A 10,139-nucleotide genomic window follows, 5' to 3' on the forward strand; every position below is an offset into this window, starting at 1 on the left:
CCACGGAGAAAGTTCCGCTGAAGAAAGCTCAGTCTCAATTGTGCTTCCTGGCTCTTGCCTCCCAAACGCGTACCATTTCCACTTGATGTCATCACGCAGAATGGGGTGAAAGGGACTCAGTGACATATTCAGTTTGGAGGATAAATAATCATACTGCAATGTTTTCCTTGGGAACCACTGTTTCCAGAAGCCATGGTCTTTGAAAATTACCATTGCTGCTGGCCTTGTATTCCTGGGTGTTTTGAGAGAAGATGTGCCCCGCTGCTGGCTCTGAGTGCCTGTCGCTGAGGTCGCCCTGGCCTTTGACAAAATGAGCACACCTGTGAGTGTTGATGCCTGTGAGCTCCCTATCACCTGCACTGGAAAGACGCAAAGCGGCGGCCTCTGAAGACCAGCTCTCTCCCCTTCCCCTTGGCCTTGCCCTTCCTGCTCGGGGTCCACCATGGAGACACTGTCCCAGGACTTTGCTAGAATGTCAGATCTGTTTTAATTACTACAGCCCCTAGCGAAGGCCCAAGTTGCTGGATTGCAAGCACACCTGCTGTTCAGTGTGCCTCCAGCAGATGACCAGCCAGAAGGAGGTGTGATGACCCTGGTGCAGTGGTGTCACCAAGCTGCCCCCCGGCTTCTCCGTGTCGCAGCTCCTCGATAACCCCAAGGTCCTGGCTGTCATCACCATTCCACACACTTCCGAGCACACTCTGGTTTTCATCAGACTTCCCAGCAATGCGTGCTACATGCTGCCCCTGCCCATCTCCAAGGAGCATGCGCTGCTGCCCGGAGACATGAGCTACTGCCTGCTGCCCAGGAGCCCGCAGAAGTCCGTCACTGTGGTGACCATCCCTGCTGGACAGCAGCCTCGGCAAGGCCGGGCTCCCCAGGGCTCGGCAGAGGAGGAGAAGGATAGGCGGGGCGTGGTGGAAAGCTCCATCTGGTTGGGGGTGTGCACTGTCATCTTGGTGGCTTGGGTCTTGGTCTTCCCCCTCAGCATCGTGCTCCATAACATGTCCTGCATTTCTAAGCACTTCACTGTGACATCTTGTGGCTGGAGAGGGCTGCAGGGAAGTCTCTTGTGGGTGCCAACTTAGGGGTTGAGCATGTTGGTGAGGAGATCCCAGTGAGAAGATGAGGGGCGACACTGACCATTTGGTGCTGAGCACTGGCCTCTGTTTTGCCTCTTGATTTACCCCAAGACAGACATGAAGGGCAGAAGGTGAGGTCCCAACAAGATACCAGGCGAATTGCTCTGAGTATTGATGGCAACAGCTTTGAAGATGATTGTATGCATTCTCATAATCATGTATTAAATGGACAGTAATTTCTGATTTTTCAAAATCATGTTATGAGATCGACATATTCTACTTAGACATTAAACTCTACAAGTGCGTACAATGTGATCTTCTCTAAATACATTAGATTAAAACAAAGATGCTATGTATGCAAGGAGAATTAAACCTGCAAATCCATGTAAAAATTCAGTTAAGACATGCAGTACTGACTTCTTTACTTTTTTTTTTTCCTTGAACCCCAGCCTTCATTTAGTTGCTAAGGCTTTTTTTTTTTTTTTTGGAGACGGAGGCTAGCTCTGTCGCCCAGGCTGGAGTGCAGTGGCGCGATCTCGGCTCACTGCAAGCTCCACCTCCCGGGTTTACGCCATTCTCCTGCCTCAGCCTCCCGAGTAGCTGGGACTACAGGCGCCCGCCATCTCGCCCGGCTAGTTTTTTGTATTTTTTTTAGTAGAGACGGGGTTTCACCGTGTAGCTCAGGATGGTCTCGATCTCCTGACCTCGTGATCCACCCGTCTCGGCCTCCCAAAGTGCTGGGATTACAGGCTTGAGCCACCGCGCCCGCCGCTAAGGCTTTTTATACGTTTTGAATGGCACCAAAACAAAATAAGTCAAAATGGAGAGTCGTTTTTATTTTTTGAGAAAATGTTTTAACAAGTGTCTCCATTGTGTTGTGTTTTGTCATGAACCTTCATTTTCTTCACTTGTAATTAGAGCTTCTATGTGTTTATTAAACAGAAAGCCCAATAGGGGAGCAATAAACTGAGAAATCATGAGAAAAAAAAAGTACTTTACATATTATGGATACTAGATTTTTATTGGATATAAGTTTTGTAAATATTTTCTCCCATTTGCAGGTTTTTTTTTTTTTTTTTCTGTTGGCAGTGTCCACTGAAACACACATTTTCAATTTTTATGAAGTCCAATTTATTTTTCTTTTGCTGTTTTTGGTGTCATATCCGAGAAACCATTGCCAAATCCAACTTCATAAGGATTGCTCCTATGTATTTTTTCTAAAAGTTTTCTAGTTGTAGCTCTTAAATTTAGGTCTTTGGTCCATTTTGAGTTAATTTCTATGTATAGTATGAAGAAAGGGTCCAACTTTACTCTTTTGCATGTGGATATCCAGCTGTCTTGGTATGAGGTCCATTCTTCATGAGCATACAGAAGCTAGACACTGTACAGTAAAGATTAGGGGTCACATACTAAGTCTTTAACTGGCTCAGATAAAGAAACTGCTCACCAGGTTCTGCCCACACAGCCCCTTTGAAAAGTGCATCTTGACCTTTACTGGTCTTCAAAGTTTGAGTGGCAACCTGCTGTGTCTTTCTCTTTCAAAGCTGGAATGAGTGGAAATAAGTTAGCTTAGTTATAGTACGAAGGACTGTATCTAAATGCAAATACTATTATGCATTATTTAACTTTCAAAGAGCCTACTAAAAATGTCCACCAAGTCTCTTAAAATGTGGAGCAGATACTAATATGTCTGCAGTCACTTAGGGGAGCTAATGAAAATACTTTTAATATTTCCTATATTCTGATGTCCAGAAATGGTAAGAAGTGAAAGTAGAACAGTTAATAAAGGTCATTAGAGCCACAGGCACTTTTCTACAAAGGTAGATAAATGGCAAAGAAAGGTCAAGCCACCAAGCTGATCCTTGGCTGCCTAGCCCTTCCATGCAAACAATGGGTCCAGGACAGGCACTTCTCCAGGGCAGACACACAGTTTTTAGATTTGTTCACAAACTTAAGTGAGACCAATGAATCTAGTAACCATCAGAAAGCTTTTTTTTTTTTTTCCTCCAAGCTATAATTTTGTTTTCATAAATCTGAAGAGAGCAAATTTTTGTTAATTTTTGTTCTTCATTGCTTGGGCAAGGGGGTGGATTGCTTTAATATTTATTAATTCTGTGAGGCATTCACAAAATGCCTACTATATGCAGGGTTTCAGGTGCAAAATGATTAAAAATGATCCGATAGCTTTAATTGTTTTTGCCTTCTTTATACATTTTGAAAATATGTATACAGATAGACACATAGTCACCGTACCATATTTCAAAAGAACTTCAGGTAACCTTGCTATTAAAATCTTTAGACTTCTACATGTCTTGTTTCTACTTTACCTGGTTCCTTAAGTTGATGAAGAATTTAGGGCAGCAGGAGGAGGAGGATTTCTAGAGAGAGAAAAAAGCCCCCATAGGTGTCTTTAATGTTGACTATTAAGGAAAACGATCTGAAGTATTATTAGACTTGAATAAACTCATGATATTCAGAATAAAAGTGAATCCGTATTTTTAAAAAATGTTTAATTTTGAAATAATTTTAGATTTGCAGAAAAGGTGCAAAACATGGAGAGTTCAAGTATATCCTTTATCCAGCTTTCTCTAATATTAACAATTTACAAAATAATTGTACAGTGATCAAAACCAGGAGATTAATATTGGTACAATACTATTTAAACCACTGATTTTTTTTTTTTTTTTCATTTCACCAGTTTTTCTCCTAAAGTCCCCTTTCTGTTCCAGGATCAAACCCAAGATCTTGCATTACATTTAATTGGTGTCTTCTCAATCTCCTCCCATCTGTGACAGTTATTCTTTCTTTCCTTGGCTTTTATGATAAGTACTTTTGAGAAATACTGGTCATTTATTCAGTAGAATTTCTTACTTTGGGTTTGTTCAATATTTTCTCCTGATTAGACTGAGATTGTGAATGTTTTTGCTTATTTTTCTTAAACCATAAAATGCTTTTGTGTCTTCCTTGTTGCATTGTATCAGAGGATACATGAAGTTGATATGTCTTATTGCTAGTGGTGTTAACTTTGATCACTTGGTTAAGTTGTATCCATCAAGTTTATATACACTGTAAAGTTACTATTTTTTCTTTCTAATTGATAAATATCTTTGAGGAAATACTTTGAGACTTTGTTAATATCCTGCTTCTTCTTGAACTTTTGCCCACTGATTTCATCTTTCATTGGTGGGATCTTACGTGCAACAATTATTACTCTGAGGTTTGCCTAATACTGATTTTTTTTATTTACTTCATTTCATCTGTATTTGTTAATTGGAAGAGCCATCCCTTCTTTGTGTGTTTATTTATTCAGTTATTTATATCAATATGTTTTCATGGACATTTTGTTCTATGGTTTATAAGCTAGTGCCATCATTATTTATTTTGTGGCTCAGATTGTTTCAGCCTTGACTTTGACCAACTTCCATTTGCTTCCTATATCATTTTAATAGAACTCATCCTTTTTTGAGTACTTGCTTCTTTTCTGTGATCACAGTATATGCCAGGCTCATCTTATATTGTTCCTGTTCCAGGCCTGGAATTATTGACTTCTTCATGGAGTCCTGATTCCTTTTGTCAGAGAATGATATTTGGAAATCAAGACCTGGGCTGCTCACTGTTATGATGATTGTCCCTAGGTTCTCTCAGCAAAGACATGTATGTGTATGAACCCACGCATAGATGCACATCTATATTTATTTCTATATCTACCTATCTGTATATATTTTCTAAACCACAAGTTCATATTGGCACCTCTAATTCCAATCCAGTGTGACACATTTCATTCTAGCTCTTTCCTTTTCTTTATCTGTAAGTTGTTTTTCCTCAGGTACTGAGACACTTTACACTATATTCACTTCAATCCCAGTAGACACATAAAATAGTTTTAGAATTGCCCATATGTACCCCTGTAAGAAACAGATTCAATAACTAGAGGACATTATTTGTATGTTCTTTTTGTCTTCACAGTATCCAGTCAAAATACTGTTTTCAGAAGTTAATAAGGTTAGTTTTTCCTGGCTCCTTCAGTGTTAGTTTTTCCTGGCTCCTTCAGTGTTAGTTTATTGACTTGTAATGCAGTTGGATTTATTTGTTATACTTTGTATTCTCTCCACATCTGGTTGATTTTAATTAATTATAGGGCTGAGGAGTATATGAAACATGGCTATGGTTCTAATAGTCAGAGCTATATAAAAAGATACATTCGTGGTAGCTCATGCCTGTAATCCCAGCACTTTGGGAGGCCAAGGTAGGCAGATCACCTGAAGTCAGGACTTTGAGACCAGCCTGGCCAACATGGTGAAACCTCTGTCTCTACTAAAAATACAAAAGTTAGTTGGGTGTGGTGGCGGGCACCTGTAATCCTAGCTACCTGGGGAGGCTGAGGCAGCAGAATCGCTTGAACCCAGGAAGTGGAGGTTGCAGTGAGCCGAGATGGCGCCATTGCACTCCAGCCTGGTGACAGAGCAAGACTCTGTCTTAAACAAACAAACAAACAAACAAACAAACAAACAAAGATACACTTCAAGAAATGTTCTTCCTCTTTCTCCCTATTAACCCATTCCCATTCCCTCTCCTCTTTATAATACCCTGTTACCATTCTTCCTCTATAGGTGTTTAATTTCTTAACCAAGATAAATCTTTGGTTTGTCCTTCCTACATTGATTTGGTACAGTGAATAGCTACATGTGTATTTCCTTATGCCCCCTTCTCTTATGTGCGAAGGGTAGCATATCATTGATACCTTGTTTACTTTGCATTTTTCATTTAACAGTATATCCTGGAAACCACTCCAAATCAATTAATAGAGATCTTTATCATTTAAAAAAATGGTTGCATAGAATTTTATTGTGTAGCTATATCAAAATTTATTCAAATAATGTATGTACACTGTATTAGTTTTCTATTGCTGTAACAGGTGATCACAAACTTAGTGATTTAAAACAACATAAAATTTTTTATCTTATATTTCTGAAGGCCAGAAGTTTAAAATGGTTCTCAATGGATAAAAATCAAGATGTGAGGGGGTCTGCATTTCTTCTGGAGGGTCTAGGAGAAAACCTCTTTCCTTGCCTTTTTTAGTTTCTAGAGGCTGCCTGCATTCCTTGGCTCATGGGCCCTTCCTCCATATTTAAGCTAGCAGCATGGCATCTTCATTTCTCTCTAATTCTGACTCTCTTGCCTCCATCTTCCACTTTTAGGACCCTTGTGATTACACTGGGACTGGATAATACAGGATACTCTTCTCTTCCCATCTCAAAATCCTGAGCTTAGTCACACCTACAAAGTCCTTTTTTGCCATGTAAGGAGATAGATTCACAGGTTCTGAGGATTAGACATGGGCTTCTCTGAGGGCCCATTATTCTGCCCACCCCAGGTACTTAGATTATTTCCAATATTTTGCTATTATAAACAGTGCTTCAATGAATAACTTTGTGCTTTCATATTTTTATATTGTTGGAGGTGTATCTTCAGGGTAGATTTTTAGAGTTGAGATTGCTGAGTTAAAGGCAAGTACTTGTTAGACATTGCTACGTTTCTCTTCAGAAGGGTTTATCAATCTGAAAGTGGCTATTTTCCCAAAGTCTCAGCAACAAAATGTGTTGTCTTGCTTTTTAGTTTTTGCCAGCCTGACAGGCAAGAAGTGGTATCTCAGTCTTGCTTTAATTTGCTTTTCTTTAATTATGAGTGAGTTTGAACATTTTCTCATGTTTGAGGGCCATTTATACATCTTGTTTTTTGTGAATTTTCTGTTTATTGGGCTTTTATCTACTGTTCCTCAAGGGTTCTTTGTATATTAGGAGTATTGACCTCTTGTCTATGGATATATCTTCCTAATATTTTATCTGACTTTGTCACTTGTTTATGGTGGTTTAAAATTTTTTACACCATGAAAAAAAGTTTAGTTTTATGTGATCAAGTTATCAATATTTTATTGCCTCTACATTTTGGTTCTTGATTTAGAAAGCTTTTCCCTATACCGCAGTTATCCTTGTTTCCTGTGGTACCTTTGTCTTCATTCATTTTCTGTTGCTATAATCCAATATACAGACTGGGTAATTTATAAAGAATAGAGATTGATTTAGCTCATGGTTCTAGAGGCTGAGAAGTCTCCTTCCTTCTGCATCAGGACATGGCAGAAAGCATCACATGGTGAGACACAGCAAGCAAGCCCAAGAAAGCTTGGTTTTATTAACAAAGCCATGATAACAAACCTACTTACATGTCAGGGACATTAATTTATTCATGAGTGCAGAGCCAGCATTTATTCACTCATGAGGATAAAGGATTAAGTTTCTCACACATGAACTTTGGGAGGACACATTCAAACCATAGCAATTTGTATAGCCTCATTTATTGACATTTAGATTCCAAATCCATTTGGGGTTTATTCTCATATATGATATGAGATAGGGATCTAATTTTATCTTTTTCTGATGGCTACCTTGCAGTACCTATACCACTTATTATGAAGTCTATCTTTACCCCCAGTGAGTTGAGATACTACTACCTTTATCACATACTAAGTCTCTGTATGTACTTGCATTTATTTCTGGACACTCTAATTCATTGGTCAGTTTGTCTAGTCATGTACTAGTGCTGTAGTGTTTTAATTACAGACACTTTTTAGTACAGTTTAATGCTTGTTGAGGCTAGTATGCCATTGTAGTTTTTCTTTTTCAGTGTTTTCTTGGATAATCTTGCATGTTTGATTTTCCACAGAAATTTTAGTATCAACATGCCCAAGTATAAAATAGTCTGTTGACATGTTTCATTGGGATTGTATTAATTTGTAAGTTTATTTATGAAGAACTATGGAGTCATTTTATTCAAGAATAGGAAATGTTTTTCCATTCGTTTAAGTCTACTTTAATGTCTTCCAGAAGCTTATAAATAAACTGTAGGCTAAACCAATGAAAAACTGAAATTTTAAGTTAAATTTAAAAATGTCATATCTTATCAGTAATTAGAAATATATATTTTTTTTTTTCTTTTTTTGAGACGGAGTCTTGCTCTGTCGCCCAGGCTGGAGTGCAGTGGCCGGATCTCAGCTCACTGCAAGCTCCGCCTCCCGGGTTTACGCCATTCTCTCGCCTCAGCCTCCCTAGTAGCTGGGACTGCAGGCGCCCGCCACCTCGCCTGGCTAATTTTTTGTATTTTTTTAGTAGAGACGGGGTTTCACCGTGTTAGCCAGGATGGTCTCGATCTCCTGACCTCGTGATCCGCCCGTCTCGGCCTCCCAAAGTGCTGGGATTACAGGCTTGAGCCACCGCGCCCGGCCAGAAATATATTCTTATAGTTGGGTTTCTTCCCTAGCCAGCAAGGGGCTGTGTTCGCAGTGGCTTAATGTCATGATATGGCTACTGAGGGCTGTGGATTCATTCTTCTTTGTATGCACTTGGAGGTTCACAGGCTTTGGAGTCACACATACCTGTGTTTGAACCTGACTCTATCACTTACTGGTTCAGTGACCATGCATAAGTGACACAGGCTCTCTGAGTCTGGCTTCTTCATCTCTAAGATGGGGAGAAGGATACCCAAGAACTGGTTCATGTAGCAGAGTAGATGCTCAATAATGTGTCCCTCTTTTCTTTCTTTGTTGTTGTTGTTGTTGTTTTTTTTTTTTGGAAACAGGGTCTTGCTCTGTCTCCCAGGCTACAGTGCTGTGGCACAATTTTGGCTCACTGCAACCTCTGCCTTCTGGGTTCAAGTGATTCTCCTGCCTCAGCCTCCTGAGTAGCTGGGATTATAGATGCATGCCACCATGGCCCGGCTAATTTTTGTATTTTTAGTAGAGATGGGGTTTCACCATATTGGCCAGGCTGGTCTCAAACTCCCGACCTCAGGTGATCTGCCTACCTTGGCCTCCCAAAGTGCTGGGATTACAGGCGTGAGCCACCACAACCGACCCATTTCCTTCTTTTCTTACCTGCTTTCTTTTAGTTGCTTATGATGACTATTCCATTCTTTCATCATCTAGTTTCTTTCTTTCTTTCATCTCTAGTTTCATTATATACATAACCAGAGAGTAAGTTAAGCTAAATATTGTCATACAAATACCCATTTTCTTTAGCCGTTTAACAATTAGCAATATTATATCAAGCTGAAGTAAATAATGCTGATTTATTTCATCTAGAGTGTTGTATATTGGTCTCAAGGTAAAAGGCTATGCTTTAAAAAATGGAGACAAAATTTTATTGTTCATTTGTGAACGCTTATTTGATATATTGATGCCATGTCTAATCTGTCTCTGTGGTACAGGCCATAAACCTGTACTAGAGGTGAACCATTTTAATTTTCTACTGTGGATCTGCCTTATTCCAAGAGCTATGCAACAGACAATAGTGTTAGACAAAGTTTCAGTATGAACAAATTCATTTTTATAGAGAAGCAAACTCTAAAACATAATTTTCCCAACCCTGCCTGCTTAAACTGCTTATTGCCTTAATTATGATTTCACCATGATTTTGGTGACTTCTGTTAATTTCTTTTTTTTTTGAGACAGAGTCTCGCTCTGTCACCCAGGCTGATGTGTGGTGGCACGATCTTGGCCCACTGCCTCTGCCTCCTGGGTTCAAGTGAGCATGTTGTCTAATTTTTTTATTTTTATTTTTTTATTTTATTTTTTTAGTAGAGATGGGGTTGTGGGTCACCATGTTGTGTTGCCTAGGCTGGTCTTAAACTCCTGACCTCAAGTGATCCACTTGACTCAGCCTCCCAAAATGCTGGGATTACAGGCATGAGCCACCGTGCCCACCTACTTCTGTTAATTTCTATGTCTTGAGTTTATAGTGAGGTTGATTGCACAGATTGTGTAATGAAGCATAAACTTTTATACTTCAAAATGATTGCCTTAAATGCTTATTTCAGTCACAAATAGAAAAATGAATAGGTACAATTAAGGCCAGCAATAGCATTAGAAAAAATGCTTTTAAAAATAAAGTTTTAAAGTCAAAATATTATTTTGTTATTTTAAAAGCAATCATTTTATCATCTTATATGCTTGGTTTCTAGGGTTTTTAAAGGTAAAAATTTCTCCAGGTCCCACTTCACCTATGC

The 10,139-nt window shown here is 39.3% G+C and overlaps 1 protein-coding gene and 1 pseudogene across 3 annotated transcripts in view; both read left to right on the plus strand.

Annotated features, from left to right (window-relative positions):
• Positions 1-10,139, plus strand: part of PLGRKT (plasminogen receptor, C-terminal lysine transmembrane protein) — a 267,718-nt gene that overhangs the window by 199,511 nt on the left and 58,068 nt on the right. The window lies entirely within an intron of this gene.
• LOC105508483 lies at positions 443-1,088 on the plus strand (annotated as a pseudogene).

This window comes from Colobus angolensis, unplaced genomic scaffold (genome assembly GCF_000951035.1).
Source record: "Colobus angolensis palliatus isolate OR3802 unplaced genomic scaffold, Cang.pa_1.0 Scaffold162, whole genome shotgun sequence".
Taxonomy (NCBI): domain Eukaryota; kingdom Metazoa; phylum Chordata; class Mammalia; order Primates; family Cercopithecidae; genus Colobus; species Colobus angolensis.